We start from the raw sequence: 21,708 nt of genomic DNA, 5'->3' as shown, positions 1-21,708 counted from the left end.
TGCTGCTTAGCCCAATTCCTCTCATTCTGTATGTTCTTTTTTTATTTTTCTTGCCCAGATGTAGGACTTTGCATTTCCCCTTGTTAAATGTCATTCTGTCAGTCGCTGTCCACTGTTCAAGCTTTACTAGATCTTTTTGAATACCCTCTCTTCCCTAGTGTTAGCTATCTCTCGTAGCTTTGTGTCGTCGGCAAATTTGATCAGTTTCCCATCAATTCCCTCCTCCCTATCATTTATAAAAATGTTGAACAACACTGGGCCCAGGACAGAGCCTTCTGGTATGCCCACTTGATACATTCTTCCACTTGGATGTGCAGCCATTTATGACCACTCTTTGAGTACGATCACTCAGCCAGCTATGAATCCACCTAACACTTGCCTTGTCAATCCCATATTTGGTCATTTTTTCAATAAGTATGGTATGAGATACTTTGTCAAATGCTTTACTAAAGTCAAGATATACTATAGCCACCGCATTTCCCTGATCATCCCAGTCAGTGATTCTGTCATAGAACGAAATTAGATCAGTCTGGCATGACTTGTTTGTTACCAACCCATGCTGGCTCTGGTTAATTACTCCATTTGTATCCAAATATTTGCATACATGCTGTTTAATAATTTGTTCAAAGATATTTTCCGGTATAGAGGTCAGGCTCACAGGCCTGTAGCTTCCTGGATCCATTTTTTCTTCCCTTATTTGAAGATAGGGACATCATTTGCCCTTTTCCAATCTTCTGGGACTTCTCCTGTTCGCCAGGAATTTTCAAAGATTATGGTGAGTGGTTCAGCAATTACCTCCGCTGCTTCCTTTAGTATCCTAGGATGTAATTCATCTGGACCTTGAGACTTGAATTCATTTAAGTTAGCTAAGTGTTCCTTCACCATCTCTCTGCTTACAGATAGCCTGCATTCTTTTATTCCCCCAATAGCACTGGGAAGATCAGTTGATGTTCCATTTACTTTCTGAGAGAAAACAGATGCAGAATTTAAAGGTTCGGCCTTCTCAACATCATTCTTAACCAATTCACCATTTTCATCTTCCATGCATCCAATAGCATCTTTGACTTTTCTTTTGCTTTTGACATAACCCCCCCCCCCCCCCCCAATCCTTTTTTATTGCTTTTGGCCTCAGTTGCAAGCCTTAATTCATTATTAGCGTTAGCTTTTCTGGCACTTGCCCTACAATTTCTGCAGACCGCATTATATTCTTCTTTAGATATTTCCCCCTCTTTTCATTTGATAAACATATTTTTCTTTGTTTTTAACATGTGTGAAAGTTCTGTGTTCATGCATCCTGGTCTCTTTAAATGCCTCCCATTCTTCCTTCTTTTAGGGATTGTTAACGATTGTGCTTTGAGAATCTCATTTCGCAATATTTCCCAACTTTCTTGGACATTAAGAACATCCAGCCATGGGATTCTTCCTACCCTCTTTCTGAGTTCATTAAACTCTCCCTTTTTGAAATCCAACCTTGAGGTCTGAGTTTAGCGATATTCCACCGCCGGGGAGCAGGGGGGAGAACTGTCAGTTCTTTGCAGTGAGCCTATCTGATACATAGGCTCACCATGGAGAATTGCGGCAAATCGCAGCATGCCACGATTTGAGTCCCACGAGCAGAGAATTGCTACGATTCTCTGCTTGTGGACAGGGGGCTGCGCTTTCCATAGCAGCGCTATAGAAAGTGTGCCCTGCGTTACTCACGGCCGTATTATTGCCGTGAGTAACGCAATGCACTATCGCCCGTGGACTGGAGCCCTTACTTCCTTAAAGGGGTTGTCCCGAGAAAGCAAGTGGGGGTAAGCACTTCTGTATGGCCATATTAATGCACTTTGTAATATACATCGTGCATTAAATATGAGCCATACAGAAGTTATTCACTTACCTGCTCCGTTGCTGGCGTCCCTGTCTCCATGGTGCCGTCTAATTTCAGCGTCTAATCTCCCGATTATACGCGCTTGCGCAGAAGGGTCTTCTCCCTTCTCTTGGGTCTCGGCACGAGCGGAGTTCTGGCTCCGCCCCCTTCTACGTGTCATTGCGTAGCTCCGCCCCTTCACGTGTGCCGATTCCAGCTAATCAGGAGGCTGGAATCGGCAATGGACCGCACAGAGCCCACGGTGCACCATGGGAGAAGGCCCTCGGTGCATCGTGGGTGAAGATCCCGGCGGCCATCTTGCTAAGGTAAGGAAGAAGTCGCCGCAGCGCGGGGATTCGGGTAAGTACTAAACTTTTTTTTTTTTAACACATGCATTGGGTTTGTCTCACGCCGAACAGGGGGCCTATTGAATAAAAAAAAACCATTTCGGCGCGGGACAACCCCTTTAACCATTCCCTGCCTGTTGATGAGAATTAGGTCCAAGATAGCAGATCACCTTGTTTTCTCTTCTACCTGGAAGATAAGGTTGTCCGGAAGAGCAGATAAGAATTTGTTAGATCCATTACTTTTACCTGAGAGAGATTCCTAACAAATGTCTGGATAGTTAAAAATCTCCCATGGTCACTATGTCCTGCTTTTTGGAGAGTTTGGCCATCTGATGTAGAAAGAGCTCATCAATATCTTCTGCTTGTCCAGGTGGCCTATAGTAAATGCCTACAATAGTGTCCTTTCTGTTGTTCTTTCTTTGTATTCTTACCCAAACAGTTTCTACAGAACTCCCATGCTCTGAAGCTTGAATCTCGGTGAGGATGAATATTTTCCTAACATACAGCGCAATACCCCCTGCCCTTTTTTAGGTCAGTTGTATCCTTCAAGCCTTGTATTCCAATCATGTGTACCATTTCACCAAGTTTCCGTGATGCCTATGACATCATATTTCTCTTCCTGTTTTAGGAGCTCCAATTCTCCTTGCTTGTTTCCCATGCTCTGTGCATTTGTATAAAAACATTTTAGTTTGTGATCGGTGTCTCTTGCTCTTTCTTTCTGAATTCTTTCTTTGTTCTTTCTTTCCACTTCTAATAGCAGAGTTTTCAAATGTATTAATTAGCTGTATTTTTATACATGGCCTTTCACTTCCCTTCCCATATGGTTCTAGAAGCCTGGGAGAGCCCGGGAAATTTTAAATCTCGTTGCTTCCGGCTACTAAAGGTAGCCGAGAACCTTGAGCATTGACTGGAGGCACCTTTGAGCGGTCCCCGGTCACATGATCACCATTATCCCATAGTATAAAAAGGTAACGAACCACCTAAGGCCAATCTCACGTGATCAGATAAGAATTGCGGATTCCACAAGCGTTTGATCTGCGGTAATACGCGGATCAATCAAATGCTTTGGAATACACAATTTCACTCATATTAGCGGGTCAGAATAATGTAATCCACGCAGCATGTTCTATTTTACCATGGATATCATTAATTACATTGCATTGCATATGGGCTGTGGGTACCCGCACCATTGCTAAGCAGCGGTGTGGGAAATACAAAGAAAAAAAAAAGGTGTACTGCGCATGACCACCTGCGTGAGTACGTAGTCATGTGCAGTACATTATTCGGCTATACGCAGGACCACGGCCAAGCTCACAGTTGGGATCCACTGTGGGCCTCCGTCAGTGGATTTCGCATACGGCCGTGTGAGCCCGGCATTATTCAGATTGCTACTGGTAATGCCTACGTGATTTACAAGAAGCCCCGGGAACGCTCACCTTCCTGCAGTTCCAGGAGCAGTTTGTTGAGCACCTTCTGTTTGAGAATGCCGTAATTCAGCAAGTCGAGTCTGAGAAGGTGCGAAGGTTCACATAGGGCTATTTTTTACACTGCATCCCTGCCACTGAGGTCAAGAAATACCCCTCCAAAAAACTGTCGGGTTTGCAGCAAGCATGGGAGGAGGAGGGATACCCGGTTTTATTGCCCTATTTGCCCATCCCAACCGAGCCTCTGTAATTACCCCTGTTTTGAGACATACCACACAGTTTACATTATTTCTTTTATCTAAGATTTAGGGAAAACCAAAAGGAACGGGGGGGTTCTTTTTAGGGAGTCCATTTTTTTTCTGCACAAGTGAGCAATGGGGCCTAGAATTTATTCAGTTGTGCCCCTCCATTATAGGCCTGGCCATGTGTCCTGTAAACAGATGGGGGCTACAATGGGTATGTTTCTGAACATGGGATAAAGAGGAGTATCTGTTTTCGGGTGCAAGTCTTCATTTATATGTGTGCTGTACAAAAAAAAACTGTTTTTAAAATGACAAAGTTGCCAAAACAATGAAAATCGTATTTTTTTTCATTCTGGTTTGCTTAGATTTATTCAAAAACTGTGGGGTGAAAATACGAAGTACACCCCTCAATGAATTTAAGTGGTCTGATTTTCAAAATGGGGTCCTATCTTGGGGTTCTCTATTGTTTTAGCCACTCAAGGTCTCTACAAGTGGGCAATGGGGCCGAAATCACCTTCAAGCAAAATTTCTGTTCTGAAAGTCACCGGCTGCTCCTTTCATTTTGGGCCCCGTTGTGGATATAGACATAATATTAGGGCCACAATGGGTATGTTTCTGAAACCAGGTAAAACAGGGGTATCGATTTTGGGATGCAAATCCTCATTTTCATGTGCACTATAAAAAAAAACTCTTTAAAATGACATATTTTCTCTTCCAAATTGCATTAACGCCTATAAAAAATCTGTGTGGTCAAAATACTCATGACACCTCTCAGTGAATATATTTAAGGGTGTCGTTTTTTAAATGGCGTCATTTGTGGGGGTGTCTATCATTCTGACACCTATGAGCCTTTGCAAACTTAGCTTGGTGTAGGAAAAAATGTTTCTCAAAATTTTAATGAATGTTAAATTTGTACGCCTCCTAAATGGTTAAAAAAAACTAAAGTTTTTCAAATGAGTCTCCAGAATAAAGTAAACATATGGAAATATATATCTTATCAACAATTTGCAGAGTATGTTTGCACATATTTGACATATTGGACTTGAAAATGTGAAAAAATTGCATTTTTTTCAAAATGTTCCTCATTTTGGTACTTTTCATAAATGTACACAAATTCTATCGGTCTATCTTTACCACCAAAATGAAGTACAAAATCTGGTTTAAAAAAACTATGTCAGAATTATTTAGATATGCAAAACCTTTACAGAGTTTTCCATGTTAAAGTGACACATGTCAGATTTCCAGGTTACGTTTTAAAATGTAAAGGCAGGTGCAGCTGTGAGAATTGAATTTCTGGCAAAAAAGCCTCCCATCACTTCTGTGAAGTAGCGATCCTCCAGCGTGGCTTTCAGGTGCATTGGAGGATCGGCAAGCACTTCCCATTGTTTTTAATGGGTAACCTCCCACTGCACTCGTGTTCACATCACACGGCGTGCGATGTGTTTTACTGGCCCATTGAAAGCAATAGGCTATGCGTTCCAAGGAACACAAAAAGAAAGGACATGCCGTGACTGCTCCTGTATATGACTCCATTCAAAAGAATGGGGTTGATATTTGCGCAAATTTTGTCAATCTCGCAACGTACCAGTCTTTTTTCGTTGAAAACATGGAAATCAGACTGAACTGGAGCAAAGTGAATCGAAATAAGCCCCATTGAAATCTCTAAGGAGTTTTTTCTAGATTTTTTTTTTCTTCTCTTAGAACAGAACAGGAAAACGGAAAATAAAATTCTAATGTGAACCCACCCTAACATTTTAGCAGGAGACCTAGATCCGAGCCAGAGTTTAATTTGCTTAACATTTGTGATAGCTGATCACCGTTCCGGTCTTCCGTCATATTTTAATCATCTACATTACGATTTGGTCTTCTGCAGCCGGCAGCGGCGCTCATTATCACTCTAGCATTGTTCCATTTATTTAATATAACGTATAGCACGGCCTATGATATTATGCTCACTCCATGGCATGAGTACAACCTACAGCTAATGGGAAAAGACGTAAGACAAATGAAGGAGCCAGCAGAGAATAAATGGCTTCCACACTGGTAGGCTGTGAAAACGCTGTCAGATATAATCTCTGAACACAGAGACAGGTTTGTGAACGCAGTAATAGAGGTGTAGAGAAAGGGCAGTTGGAAATGTGACCTAGAAAAGTTTTGTAATCTGAAAACCAATCATGTAAAGAATGAGGCTGAATGCCCGTCTCACCCACCGCCTTACCTATAAAATGACATACACAGTAATTACCGCTGCGCCACCTCCCTCTCCTCCCATTGCTAAGTACTATATAGCCAGATGTCAGATTTTACAATATCTGGAAAGTGTGACCTCTTGGTACTACTAAAACGTCTTAAGAGTCGCCATAAAGGGCAAACACATCTCTTTTAGCTAAAGCACCGGCAAAACTTTTTACCACATTCTGCAACAATTTAGACATATTTATATAATTTGAGATACGTTTAATGTGCTTTCAAATTCAAACCCATAGCCTAGGCAGCGGGCCAAGTTCCCGAAGGCGTGCAATGCATACATTTCACAAAACCTGTCATGTATATTTCTTATTAAGTCTATAATTTATTTTAGTTTCCATTAAGCAGGTCCTGAAGCAGGAAAGGTCTTGAAAGCTGACATGTTAAGCTATAGACGATTTTTGAGATGCAGCCTAATGGCCTTTTGCACCACTGACCAAGCTTCTATAGGGTGATTTATGGCCACCAATTACATATAACTAAAGAGTTACAAGGATCCTAGCATTTGTTGTGAAGGAATAGGAAATTAAAATGATAATGAAGCATTGCAGAGGGTTCCACTTTCACCAAAGTAGCAATTAATCCCTTTACTTTCGAAAACAAGAACTTAATTGGGTTTTCCTAGACTAAACTATTGATGACCTATCCTGATTATAGTTGACTGGTGGGGATCTATTGGCTTCTGACCGAAGAAGCCACAGTGTTTGGGTCAGCCCTGGGGCTTCTCCTCAGGTATGTGACGTGACATCATGTTCATCAGTCACATAGCCCAAGAGCAGCTCAATGCTACACAATCTCTTGCATTGCCTGGTATGGACTGAAGTGACAGTGGTGGTCACCCTAGCATTGGACATCCACCAATCCACTATTAATGACCTATCCTGAGGATAACTAAAGTAAAACTCCTTTAAAGAGGTTGTCCTGCTCAACTTCTTTAAGAATGTGGCACAGCTGATCACCTTAGATCTTGCTCTTTCCTATGGGTTTGTATTTCAGTACTGTACTCTCCTGGAGAGGTCATGGTGGAGACAACCTGCGTAAGGTGGCATTGTAGCAGAAATGATGCAGATCTTCTCACCCACTTCTGCATGACCACATTGGAGGCAACACTTAGTAGGGATGTGCGCTGCCATGAGGGCTCAGTATGGGGTGAGAGGAGCGGTGTTGCAGTTTCAAATCAGCTCCAGACCCGCCGCTGAATGCCAGTCAAAATCAGCACCAATGATATGGATTGTGATACAGAAATACTTCAGAGTTTGCAGCAGCATTTCTGCTACACGTGAAAGCACCCTAACATTGCATGCAGCAACGTTTGCCCATGAAACTATAAGGAAATGAGGGCTATATATAATCTAAAGAAGACAAGGCACACTGGGGACCAAAAACAGGCGATGCGCACAGATTGAGTGCCTATGGCCTGATTGCACCCGGTTTTCTACATGGAGCTGGCACTAGTGTTTTTGCCATTTATTTGCCTCTCTATAATTAGCAACTGCACCAAGTGTTTTCTAAGCAAGGAGTTACCATACTTGGAGTTAGGAGCAGCATATTCACCTGTAGGAGAGCAAGGACTCAACTAAAAGAGTCATATTGACAAATCGCTAGTACCGTACGTCATGTCATACAGTGGACAGCGCTGATTGTCATTTCTATGCTCGTAATAAATCACAATCAGGAGTTTATGGTACAACGAACTGTTATTAAAAATGGTTATTTTCTCTTTTCCTGGTTTATCTGATCTTATATGTATACCTATACATGTTTGTGCTGCTTTTGTCCAAATTTCCAATCCAACAAACAATTGGTTGTGCATCTGATGGCTGATCCCACTAGTCAAAGCCTATGAATACAGATCTGGCTACAGATAACCTTACTATTGGGGTTAACTGCAAACCCATCTGGGTGAAGTTAGGCCGTATCATATAATATGGCTTTTACTTACATGATCTGGATTAGTTTTTGTTAATCCATGATCTGGATAAGCATTTGTTATTATAGACCTAAATAAGCACAACAATAAATGTGTATTTTCTCCTTCGTCCACCAATTATGAGTGATACTGTTATATAACTGCAGTTCGAAAATGGCTCTTCGCACTGTTATATACTTGTGAATTGTTGACAGAAAACAGTAACAACTGTTAATAAGGAACGAATTGGTAACAAGTTTAAACACACTGACTTTACACACTTCTATCTCTGACAGACCTAACAAACCAACATGTGAAGTAGGTGAGAGGTAAATACACATCACCCCTGCACTAATGAGGAATGAACTACTATTACGGGTCCTTTTACGCAGAGCATGGGTAAAAGCGAACGAGTCATTTGCTCTCAAATGACGTCTGTTTACACGTGCAGATAATTGTTTAAATGTTTCTTTGTTTTTTTCATCATAGTTCATTCAGTCCAGTGTTGCTTTGTCAGGGGGGTCTGGAAATGCCTGATCTGGTTTGTGAACGACTGAATGATTGCTTGTGTATGGGCTTTGGGTTGTACGCCTCCATTGACTTCAGTGGAGGCCAATCATGCGGATTCTGTGACAAAATAGAGCATGCTCCGATTTTTCTTCTGCTCACAGAATACGCAATTTGTATCCACGAATGTGAAGGAAAAATCAAAAGTACATGCCTTACAATGCCAGCGTTTTACTGCGGATTGTCCATGTACACAGCGAACGTGGAACTCGCAATTTAAATCCAGTCGTATGACACCGGCCTTAGGGTGCTTTAACGGGGGGATGATCTGTTGGGCAAGAGAAGCCCAACAGGTCATTCTAACGATGATCATTCTAGTGCTTTTATAGAAAAACGAGCATCACTAGTGAACAGAGTTGCATGGGAATCGTTCTTGCCCGCCTGCCTCCACTCACAGTAAAAAGGCAGTCACTCATAAGGAAAACTGCCTGTTTACACGGCCAATCCCTTTTTTAGTTTTCTGCATGCAGAAACTGAGCAACAAACGAGAAGTGAAAGTTTATAATCCACTTTTTATGTAACTTTCATCAAAGGTAGATCAGGAACATTCACAAACATCATACATATGAATTTATGCACAGGCCGAGGATCAGAGGCTTGAGAGCTAGCAGGACAAACATCAACACGGCAGTGACGTCTCGGGGAGGTCCACATTACATCTCAAGCCTCTGATCCTCGGCCTGTAGATGAATATATATGTGCATGGACTTGGTGAGCAATAAGATGAATATTACTGATGTACCTTTGATGAAAGTTATATAAAAAGTGAAAACAATCCCAGAAAATGGCCATATACCTACTGACTAAGGAGGGCAGATAGCTGCATCCTCTCATCATGCAGGTAGCAGGCTACCAAATGAGGGAGCTAATTGCACTTGTGAGGGACACCGATGAGACAGCCACTCACACGTCATTAATAGGTTGCTGGTCTGCATGGTGCACTACATGTATCAGAAGATCTGACACTTTGTATCCACTCTGTGTGGGAGTATACACCAAGCAGCTAACCTCCTGTATATTAGGAGGCTGTGTGAGTGGCTGTCTCATTGGTGCCCCTCACAGATGTATTTAGCTCCCTCATTTGGTAGATTGCTACCTGTATGTTCAGAGGATGCAGCTATCTGCCCTCCTTAGTCAGTAAATATATGGCCATTTTCTGTGATTGTTTTTATGTTTTTATATGTCCCCACTTTGTGACGTATTTATATTAGTGTAAGGACTCACTACAGGCAAGGAACCTTGACGCGATTAGTGGGCTCATGTATCTTGGCCAAAATCCAACTAATATCTTGCATTTACTATCTATTATTCACATGCAGTGTGGCTATAAAACGCCAGGGGGAGCCCAGGGTGGCAGTACCCATGTGGTTCACTTTTTGCTGGACATTATTCTTTTGTACACCATATCTACTAAAGCCGGATCAGCATTGTCCTGTGTACCATTTCAAGACCATCAGAGGTGCAAGTTTTCAAAAGAATACAGAATACATTATTTTTGAAGTAATACAAATGTATGCCACACAATAACATATACAAGCCGCTATAAATAGCCAGATAAAGGCTAAAAATAGTACGTTTTTCAACAGTTCTATAAATTGTTTGTTCAGAACTAATGATACACCCCTTGTCATAAACTTATAAACTAATGTTTTCTGCATTACGTAACTATTCTATTTTCTATCTTGCTGTGTCATGAGTTTTACACCGGGTGGCTGTATGCCAAAATCCATGTGTCACATAGTGGAAACAGATGAGTCAACAGGTATGACCTATAAAATATGAGGATAAAGTTTGTCTGTTTTTCAAGATCTAGAAATAATCATACTTAGTTAAAAGGAGTTTCCTCAGCAGAGGTCAACAATTGTTGATTGTCCATGGTTCACTGCTCGGGGCCCTGGGGCTGCTGACAGTACTGGTATACATTGGGGTCAGAGCAGAAGCTGCTGCTCTGACCCCTATGTAGTGGCCAGCACGTGTAACTCCAGGTGCAGCTCTGGTGCAGCTGCACCTGCAATTACAAGTACTGGCCGCTAGACAGGGGTCGGAGTAGGAGCACTGTCAGCAGGCGCCCGATTAGGACAACCCATTTAAAGGTATTTTGTTATCCTAGCAGGCTGAGTTATAAATCTCTGATATCCCAGCTCCTGCCCCTCATCTACTGGGAGAACGGGCATTACAGCATCCTGGCAGAGAATGAGTGAATGAATGAAGAGACGGCATGGGTGCTGCTCTTTCCATTCCAGTCTAGGGGAGATAATGCTTGAGATTGGCTATCCTCATCATCGCTGAAGCGCAAGCACTAGTTTAACACTATTAGCGCATTTAACAAGAGCCCTAATTTAACAAGGTCTGTCTAGGGTCAGGTTCCTTTCAAGAAAACGAAAGAAGACGATGATACTTTTAGTTTTAGGAATAACTTTTGAAATGTTTGAGAGAGTTCAGCTTCCCTTCCTTATGGATTCTATATTACTTGTCCATGCCGTTATACCGGAAGAGCATACCGGCTGGAATCATACATGCACTTTTAGTGCAATTTTGCAGCTAAACCTAGAAGTGGATCCAGCAGGAAGAAGAAGTAGAAGTTCTTCCTTTATACTTCCCATTCCTATGGAATTCACTTTGGGGTGGCTAAAAAAAAATCTGACACAAAACTACATATGTGATTGCAGCCTTACAGCTATAAAAATGCAAATAGAAAGACGCTTGTTTAAACATTTTATTGCCCTATGCAAATTAGCCACACGTTCCAAACCTGAACTTTATAGTTTAGTTCTTCCCCAGACTGCGAAACTTGACTAACAGCTATAACCTCCCAATAACCTGTCTTGTCAGCTACTCCCATCCCATGTGGGTCAGTTTCTAAAAGTAGAATGAATAAGCCCCGATTCCTATACCCATATTGCGAGTTGCCCCCAAGAGTCTCATCCGTGTGCTGTGCTGTATTGAACATCCTATTTTCATCCATAAAACCTCCTAGCTGGATCTCATTGCAAGGGGAGGCAGATCATCCCCAACAGCTAGAGGGGAGGGGAGGCAGCAACAGTCTCCAGGCTTCCCTCCTCCCAGGCCTTCCTCCGTAATCTTCCGAAGGCCAGACCTCCTCTCCGGGCCAAAGGGTCGTCTGCTGCAATGAAGGGCTGCCTCCTTGGACCCAGCGGTGAGCGTGCACAATGGGAGATCCTTGTGCGGCACAAGTGTTGACTCAGACATCTGATCAGATTTTGAACAATCACTCATATGTATAGCCTCATAAGCAATAATGTGTTATTTGTGGAATACACGGACAGCACACAGCCCGAAATTACGGGCCTCTTCATAACTCCTAAGTCAATATCTGAAACACATGGGAAGATGAAACGATACCTCTACAGCGCCACCTATTGGAAGGCAGTATTCCTGAAAGTCAATGTCAGACATTTTAGACAAGCCTTATAACAATGACTGAAAATTGTGAGCCAAGCAGAATACCATACATAGACAGCTGTTTTGGGTTTCTGCCCCTCATCAGTGGGCAGTAGTTTTCTCTCTTGGCTAGTGAGAGGCCGATAGATGTGGTCAGGAAGGGACTTTGACTTGCAGGAATGCTGCCTTCCATTAGGTGGTGCTGTAGAGACATTGATCCAACTTCGCATTTGCATATTTCCCAGAGGAGCATGCATGGCTTTATAAGTCTCCTCACATCTTCTAGATGCTCTCCCTAAGGAGAAACAATACCCTTCCTGACTCACATCTGACGCAACACAGAGCTTCTACCATCTACAAATTAAAAATCCAGATGATTAGTATTTCCCAATGTTTTTTCTGCATAAACGCTATGGCCAGATGTTAGCTGAAGGTCAATATAGATGTTATAAAGTGGTAATATAACCAATGTAGTTTTTTGTGGTCTTTTTCATCAATTTTGGTATCTTTTGGGTTTTTGTTAGCCATTATCTTTTGGGTTTCTCAACAGGTAAAAAAAAGGCCTGAAAACATAGATGTGTCCAAAAAAACATAAAATACAAGATGATATTTACAAGGTTGAAGAAACACCATGAAAAAAAAACTCAGTGTGAAGGAAGCGTAACAGAAGAAACTTGGCAAAACCACAGGATACATTGGCGTATGCCTTCTTCAGATTTGTATTGGACGGCCATGCTCCGTTTATGGCATATTCAGATCGGCAAAGCTGTACTACATGCTAAAATATGAGCTCATCGTAAGGTTGTGATACAGAAAAATGATGGCATTGCAAGTGGTCTTAATGAATTGGGTGTCGTTTGGGCAGGTCAGGGATGGGCGATGAATTTACTGCATGCAATGTAACAAGCCCTAATACATAAATCTTACTGACAGAGGCTGAATTACAGTTCTGTAATAACGTGTTTGGAGCTTTCCATGGTGACATTCATACTTTGGAAAGGGAAAGGGTTAAAAAAGCTGCATGAAATATACAGGAACCGAAAAAATTTTTGGGGTCTGACCAAATTCTGTTCGCTCTGAGGTTTAAAATCCAAAAAAGGGAATCACAAGTAACCTGAATTCTGTTTGTCAGCTCTGAAATGCTGCTGTACTGCCATATATATACACGCTGTGCCATCCGTGTGTTAAATATTTAACATCCTTCTATACTAAAAAGTTGCAATCAAGCAAAATACTTGGCAACCTGCAGATGTTTTTCTATCACAATCCGGAATAGGAAAATTGATGTTAAAACTCCTTTATAGTAGGGGCGTTTTATAAAAACTAAGGCAAGAGAGAAGTGGGGTAGATGCTTTCTTTTCCCATTGACCGCTATAAAATGAGATCTGGAATCTGATTGGTCGCTGTCAGCAGCTCCGTCACTAATCCTTGTTTTTTTTCCCCTTTGTCTTATAAGTTTTGCTCCTCAAGTTGTTTCTTCTTTTGCAGTCTTCTGCAAAATCTGATACTTAATGCCTGTATATCAGTAATGTACTGTTACAGCAGATTAAATGTTCTGTAACATATAGGCCACATATAAGGAAATGGAGTTCAACCAATCATGTAGTCTTTAGGTCGCAAGACAACCTGAACTACTGCATATACTATCCTACCAAAAGTAATGAGACACCTGAGCAAGAATCAAAAGTAGTATTTATTTCCATACGGTAATGCTTAGTAGGGTCTCTTTTGGCCCCACTAAGCATTACCAGACTTTCTACTAACATCTGTTACACTTCAGATAGTATTTCCCTCCATTCATCCTGCAAACATCTGGCAAGTTTTCTCAAAGAAGATGGATACTGTTCATATTTCCTGACTCCAGTTCCAGTTCATATCAAAGATGTTCAGTACGGTTCAGGCCCTAACTCTGTGCAGCCAGTCATATCCTCAAACCCACGTAGTAAAACAGAGTTGCATTTGTGACAAGGTGCGCTGTCTTCTTGAAGTATGGCTGACCATTCCCAGAGTATTGTCACACTGCCAGCAGGACGCTGTTGTCTAGAATGTCAAGGTACACCTTCATGGTCATGGTTCTTGTCACTACAACCAATGGACTGACACCATGCCACGTAAAACATCCCCAGACCATAACGGAACCTCTGCCATACTAATCTGTTGGTACAACAGACTCAGACAAAAGGCGTTTTGCTAGGTGTCCTCCACACCCAGGTATGTCCACCTGATGTGAAGATGGAGTAGCATGATTAATCACCCAATAGCGTGTTCTTCCCTTGCTCACCTGTCCAATGACGATGCTCCTTGCACCACTGTTGATGGGCCGATGCATCTTCTTTGAGAGAAGTTTGCAGGATGAATAGAGGGAAAAATACCAGCTGAAGTCTATCAAATGTTATGAAAAAGTATGCCACAGAGAGCATACAATGTCATTAGGGCCAAAGGAGCCCCATTAAGTATTAACATATGGAAATAAATACTCCTTTTGATTTTTGTGTGTCCAATTACTTTTGGTAGCAAAGTGCACTGGAAAAATACAACCTTAGGTTACATGAGATTCACAACAGTTCACTTTCCATGCGGGTATGAATCAGCTGCAAGCTCTGTACCCTGTGTGGTAAGCATCTTTGAGATTCTGTAAATTATAGCACTAAAGAGGTTGTCCCACTTCCAGTTGTCTTGCTGCAGGAAGCATACAACTCTGTCCAATTGTGCAGTGGTCAGGGTCGGTATTGCAGGCTAAGAACTATTCACTTCAGTGGGACTCAGCCTGCAGTACCAAGCCACAAAACTTGCACAATTTTCTCACCCGTGTGAATGCAACCTAACAGTGTAGAGAGTATTTCCTTGGCACACCCTGTGTCCTCTGATACCTTTGGATGGATGCCACGACGGATTGCGACAGTTCTGAAGACCAAAGGAAATTGAACGCTCTACTAGAGGAGTCTCTAATAAAGTGGCCATACAGTATAAGTGTGAGGATACCAAATTTGGCAATTTGAAAATCCTGCAACGTTGGCATGCCGAAATAAATAGAAATGATAAGAAGACGAACACATGTTGTAGATTATGGGTAATACACCCTACTGTGCTCATATAAGAAGGGAGTCCCGGCGCTCGTTCTCTGAGACGTAATTTATTACAAGAATGCCTGTTTTTAACATCCAAGGAGTCAGGAGTATGACACATAAAATACACTGCGCTTGTTGCACAGCAACTAATCTTGCATCCTGAGGGGCACAAAAGAAATACAGAACACATCTTATGTTTGTCTCATTTCACTTTATACACTATGCCAAACTAAAATTCATCCCAAGTCGCCCTCCCCATCTTCTGCATACACTTTCAATTGCAGCTTTTCCAAGAACTGACTGTATAACTCATAAATGGCTAGAACAAACCAAAAAGCTGCAGGGCAAAAGCAAATGTAGCAGAACTGTGCTTGTCCGTGTAGCAGAGCTGAATCACAGAGATAAACAGATATATGGCAAATTTAGCTGTCTGCTTGCCGAGGATTTCCTCCACCTGGGGCAAAGATTCAGTCTGCTACCTTCACAACTGGTTAAAGCAAAGTGGCTGTTAGTGCCCCTTGTTCATAAAGAACCATCTTAATAAAGGTTTCCCAATCTCAATTATTTTGGGGTCTTTTTGATAGTAGCAGCCCCCCTGTGTTTACTGCCTGTAAGAGTCATTCATTTCAGGGCTTTGTAGAGTAATTACTGGCATGGTGGCAAGATGCCATCTACAAAGAGAGTTCTAGATGTTGGCCAGTAGAGGTCAGACATATTTGTAGCATGTTGAGAATTGTGCAAGAAGCAGTAATTCCCAGTAGTAATGATGGATCAGTTTATCAAGACTGAGGATCTTAGGGACCATCCAGGGAATTAGCCCACAGGACACACCGCACGTCGCTGTAAACTCCACATTGAACTGAAAATGGCCTAATTTAGCCAGTAGTTCCATATCAAAATCAGTATTGAGACTTGTGGTTTTTTTTGGTGAATTCATAGCAGAGGATTAGGGTGCAGCTTGGGATATGTAATGGAAGCACCCTTAAAGTAAAATACATAGTAGCACAAAAAAAGTAGTATTGTCCACTGCAACCAATCAGATTGAACCAATCATATTGCTCATGTACATTTTACATACAGGTATTCAGGAATTAACAATGAAGAAATCAAAGCAGTTCAAGACTTCATCTTCTTTGGATCAAAAATCGACCTCAATGGAGAATCAGAACCCTCCCAAAAAAAAGACGAATCACGCTAGCTCAAGTATGGATAAGATGTGGGAAAACAAAGACATAAGCATTTCAATGAAATGCCGGATAGTCAACACAATCATCTTCCCAATCACAATTTACAGCTGCGAAAGTCGGACACTGAAGATAACGGACCGAAAGGAGATCGATGTCTTCGAAGTTTGGTGCTGGGGGAAACTCCTATGAAGTCCTGGACCACAAAGATCACGAACAAAACAGCTCTGGACCAGATCAAACCATTGGAGGGCAAAATTACGAAACAGAGACCCTCATACTTCAGCCACATAATGCGAGCTAATTCACTAGAAGCATCGATAATGCTGGAGTGGTCAACGGCAAAAGAAGACCTGGAAGCCAAAGAACGCACTAACTTGATATGTGAGAGACAACACCAACATGCAAATGATGGAACTGAAAGAAACCGTACAAAACAAAACTGCGTGGAGAGGGCTGATACATAAAGTGTCCAACAGTCTGTCCGGACTAAACGGATACAGGTAGATGCTTGAATTAGATTAGTGCCACACACAACACTTCTGCATTAGCTGATGTATAAGAGAAGGTCTGAATAAGGACTCACTCACATCAGCATTAGAACCTCCATCGCTGATTTCTGCTAAAGAGCAGGATGAAATAACACTGCATATAGCACTATTACATCCTGTCAAATTTGGTAAACTTTCGTACGGACGGGAACCAAATGGATCCCATTAAAAACAATAGGTTTTGTTCGACGTCATTCCATTCCATCATATGACAGCTCTGTTTGGCCTGATGTGAACGAGCCTTGACTTTCTCGTGTCTCATGACGGGGCTTCCAAAAACCACAAAGAGAACCTCCCTGTGTCATGCACTGCCCCCTCAAGGCCTGCACCAGACATAGCCCAGCGGAGTATGACTTAAGGACCACTAACCATAAAGGACAAAACAAATGTGTCCACAGTGGTGGCAAAAGAAACATCTGATCAAATCTGAAAAGACTGGATCTACTATGGCTTCTTCCATGTATAGAGTTGGGTGCATTCTCAGGGCTCAGTGCCTGGTTCAGGCAAACATAGCTACGCTCTTCCTGGCATATATTTGGTCCATGGTGCCATTCAAGCTGCAAGAATACATGCAATCTCTAGATAATACTAGTGTGCATTGTGCTTGTAATCTCTATGTAGAACTGTATGTTTCATTCACGTATGAATCATTAATATACCACAATGGAAACCAATTACAGACTATCCGGTCTCAGCCCGGTCACTTCTAGGAATAGGTTAGATCACAAGAACAAGATGCCATCTTGATAGAACCTTTAGCCTTCATCCCAGTTCTTCCAATATTCTGAGGATCTGGAATTTCTCTAACCTTGCCATTAAAAAACAAATATCAACATCTCTCCACATGACAATGACAGGTGTTACAAGACAGATCCCGTGTAGACGCTGCATTTCAGCTCCTGCACTCATTTCACTTCTCCTTTTAAAGCAGAAACAATATTGTGAGCTCAGACCTCCCATATGCCAAACCCTGTTTTTTCTGTCTTTTGCAAACCCAAAGAGACAAGGTCATTTCCTATTTTCCCGTCCTCCAGCGAACACAGCAATCAGTTTTACATAGATATAATGTAGCATTTGTGCACTTGTTGTCTTTTTGGGTCAGCGGTGATGATTCAGAATCTTACTATGCATAGTATTTAAATGGCATGTATGCATTGTGCATGCTATACGGCTGCTGGACAGAATCTTCTGCTGATCCAGCATTGCACACTCGCCTCCGCTGTCATGTTCTATATGCTTATAGGCATTTGTTGTACAGACAGATGTGATCTATACGATAGATAGATAGATAGATAGATAGATAGATAGATAGATAGATAGATAGATAGATAGATAGATAGATAGACTAATATAAATCGGTAAAATGGCAATTTATTTACCATCACCAGCATTGGCTAATTGTACCCACTATAGGTTGTATTCAATGGCACATGTAGTTTTGCAATGCCTATCCACTAGCACACAAACAGCTGCCTTTCATGCTACAAGGACATATATCATCTATGTTTAAACAATGTATCCAAATATATTATTTAAAAAACAACACAATTAGATATTGATAAATACATAGATGGATACATAGATAGAAAGATGTATCCATATTGTGCAAATCTGCAGTGTAACAGGGCTCGGTCAAGGATTCTCCACGTGTGCTAAGACATGTCACTTGTGGTTTTCTGCATTGAAAAGATTACCTTGCAATGTGCCAGACAAGAACTGCATTGCTCAAGTACATTACCGTATAATACTGTGACCAATTATAGTACAACTACTGACTTCCAAGTAAACAAAGATCAGCCTTGCATTACTACAGTACATGACATAGTCCTTGGCATACATGGGGGAAATTCTAGTCATTGTGAAATGCTATCATATAGAGAAGGTAGTGTATATATTAGTGGCATGTAACAGACAGGCAGCAGAAGAGAAGCAAGCAACAGCTGTGCCAGGGGATTGAGAAATCTGTTGTTTGACACATGCAGAAATGAATGAATTCCACCTCGGTTACTGGGAAATCAGGAAATGAGGCAGAGTCCTGATGTGGGATGTAGTCAGTGTAGTGGGGAATCTGCAGAGGAACAGACAGACCTAGGAATACATATTACTGTAAAGTCTGACCAGGACAGCCCCATCCAGACACGTCTGCTGTAGGTGGCCAATAATACCCATAAACGCACACATCTATATGAATACTTTAGTGTGATATATGCATTTCTGCACCCATTTCTAGTTGTGTTTGCCCATTATGCTGAATGTCATTCATCATAATATAGTGCCAGCTACTACGGTATATCTATGTATAAAGCATCTTCTGTAGTGTGCCTTCTTCATAGATGACCGTTTGAACCCAGATTTAACCCCATTTAACCTGAATTACCCTTCTCATTATAATATAATCTGGTGTCTATGAACAAATATACATTATAAGCTGCTACATGAAAATGGAGCCTATTCTATACCCTCTGCCGCACATTGGTAAGTACTGCAGTTCTCCCTGGCAGGCAACAGGTTAAGAGTTATAGTAATAAGAAGACATAAAAGTGTAATAATGAAAACAAGAGAGCACAAGACCTGGCAGAAATGAGGAATCCGCAGTGTGAACTCTATCATCAGCCATTCATCTGAGGAAGTGACAAGACCTTAAGAGGCTCCAGAGTCCTCATTGTCCATATACATGCAGGCTGCAGCATGGAGGCTCATCCTATAGCATGCCGCTTGTCTCCTGCAGTCCTGTCACATAACCTACCAGACAGCATGCCTATGAATGACCAACTCATCCATGAGAAGGAAGGAGGGAGGAAGGGAAAGAGGAATCAGGGACACATGTCTCCAGTCAGAATAACCCACCTCCAGCCACAGCAGACATGCACATTATCCCTCCAGGGAGCACACACTCCTCACCTCCTCCTACTGAGGCACCAAAGCTACAAATCCATCTCTGCTACTCGCACAACCTATTGCAGGAGGGAAGACCTAACCCTTCCATTGCTGGGGGTGGGGACAACCAGCAACGCACTGCGGGCAACTGGCACCAGAGGGGTTAACCATTTCATCCCATGCATATAGTAGCATAGCATGGGACTACTACCAGTTACTCTCTAGCTGGGGGAACTGAGCTTGCAGCCTGGTATACTGGGAATAATAAGAATACAGATGCAGGAAAAAAAAGCTAGGAAATAAGAAAAGATGCACAACAAAGGCAACAATAGTAACTGGTAATAAATGAGGAAATGAGGTGCTCACCATCTACTACCACAGATGGGCAGTGCTGGAATGGTGAATGGTGCATGTGCTGGGCGCCTCTATATCATGCAGAACAGAGTGGCATGGCAGTATATATATATGAATGGGTCACAGTCTTTCTCTGTATAATGCAGGATGAGACAATACATCATGGATTCATAGGCAATAGGGAGAAATGTAGACATTACATTAGGTAATGGATGAACAGGTAGATGGAACATTCACCTCTGCACAGGACACAATATTATGTACAAATAATAAATATACACTAATATAAATGTATAATATAATATGCAAATATGGATGACCAGGAGGATGGAGCATTCACTTCTGCACTGGACACTATAATATATATAAATAAATAATTATAATGGATAAAAATATACAAAAATATAAATATATAATGTAATAGGACTCTCTATATATAATGTAGTATGCAAATATGGATGACTGGAAGGATGGAGCATTCATTTCTGCACTGGACTCTGTAATATATATATATATATATATATATATATATATATATATATATATATATATATATATATATATATATATATATATATGATACACAAATCATCTAAGTATATAGCATAGTATGTAAATAATGTACGGTAGAACATAACAGACAGTGCATGGAGCATTCTGTATATATATAGGCACACACATTCTCTAAGGAGCCTCTACCACTACATGCTATGCAGCCAGCTCCGGAGAAGGCTCTCACTACTACAATGTGCATTGCCGGAAAGTTCGGGGGATCCCAATGCTGCAGCAACGTGCGGTGCTGATATATCAATGAGCCACACACCTCCTGTGCCGGGCAAGGGCATGAGTGTAGTGCCAGGTCCAGCAGCAGGCACGATGAAGGGCACAGCCGATGCCCCTTTTATTAATGCAGTAATCGTATTAAGCTCCTAATCTGCAGAGTCGTCACGATGACTGGCAGGGAGGACGATCTCCACTACTACACGTCCAGAAAGGATGGCATACCTTGTGTGCAGTCCAGGGTGTGTGCCAGCTGTGCCAGCAGAAGCCTCCCTCACATCCACCTTTATAGGTCCAGATCAGGAAGAAGCCGCCTTGAGCAGAGGGGAAAGAGAGCGAATCCTGGCAGAGAATGCCATGCAGAGCCTGTACCTACAGACAAGGAGACAGCCCGCACTCTGCTGCCCCCATCCTATCCTGGACCCCCGGGATGCTGTCTCTCTGCTCCCCCCCGGCTGACTACTGCTGACTGCTGCTGCTGCTTGGGAATATTTTCCGATTTCCTCTGCTTTGTGAGTGAGGGACTCAGGCTTTGCAGTGCATGATGGCTGTGAGCCAGCCCTCTTATCACCATCCAGACACTCCCACCCCATTGATCACACTTACACCATTACTCCAACTTCCACTTCCCCTCACATTTCTGCAGTTTGAAGAAGAAAACTTAACAGTCTCCTTCTTCTAATGTCAGCAAGAAGTCATTCTGCATCTGTGTGCGCAGAACATTCCCACTTCAAGGAGCCCTGAGGATGGTCATAGAGGACGCCACATGTAGGGTCTCACATCTGTGGGCGCAGCGGCTTTGAGGCATTTAAAGTGAATGAGATTTTCAAAAAATCTCATGCACACGCTGTGGAAAAAATCAGAAATTGATAAGCGGTGCGGGATAAAAATCGCCAATATTAGC

General features: G+C 42.0%; 1 protein-coding gene across 2 annotated transcripts in view; it reads right to left on the bottom strand.

Annotated features, from left to right (window-relative positions):
• SLC8A1 (solute carrier family 8 member A1) overlaps positions 1–21,245 on the bottom strand; it is a 333,579-nt gene extending 312,334 nt beyond the window's left edge. For both annotated transcript variants that reach the window (XM_066595820.1, XM_066595821.1), the window contains exon 1: positions 21,030–21,245. The gene's annotated coding sequence lies outside the window, so the exon portion shown is untranslated. The remainder of the gene's footprint in view (positions 1–21,029) is intronic.
• Positions 21,246–21,708: the final 463 nt, after the last annotated feature.

Source organism: Eleutherodactylus coqui, chromosome 3, assembly GCF_035609145.1.
Source record: "Eleutherodactylus coqui strain aEleCoq1 chromosome 3, aEleCoq1.hap1, whole genome shotgun sequence".
In the NCBI taxonomy this organism is placed as follows: Eukaryota; Metazoa; Chordata; class Amphibia; order Anura; family Eleutherodactylidae; genus Eleutherodactylus; species Eleutherodactylus coqui.
Note: the sequence above shows the minus strand (reverse complement) of the source record. Positions and strands in the feature narration are given on the sequence as shown.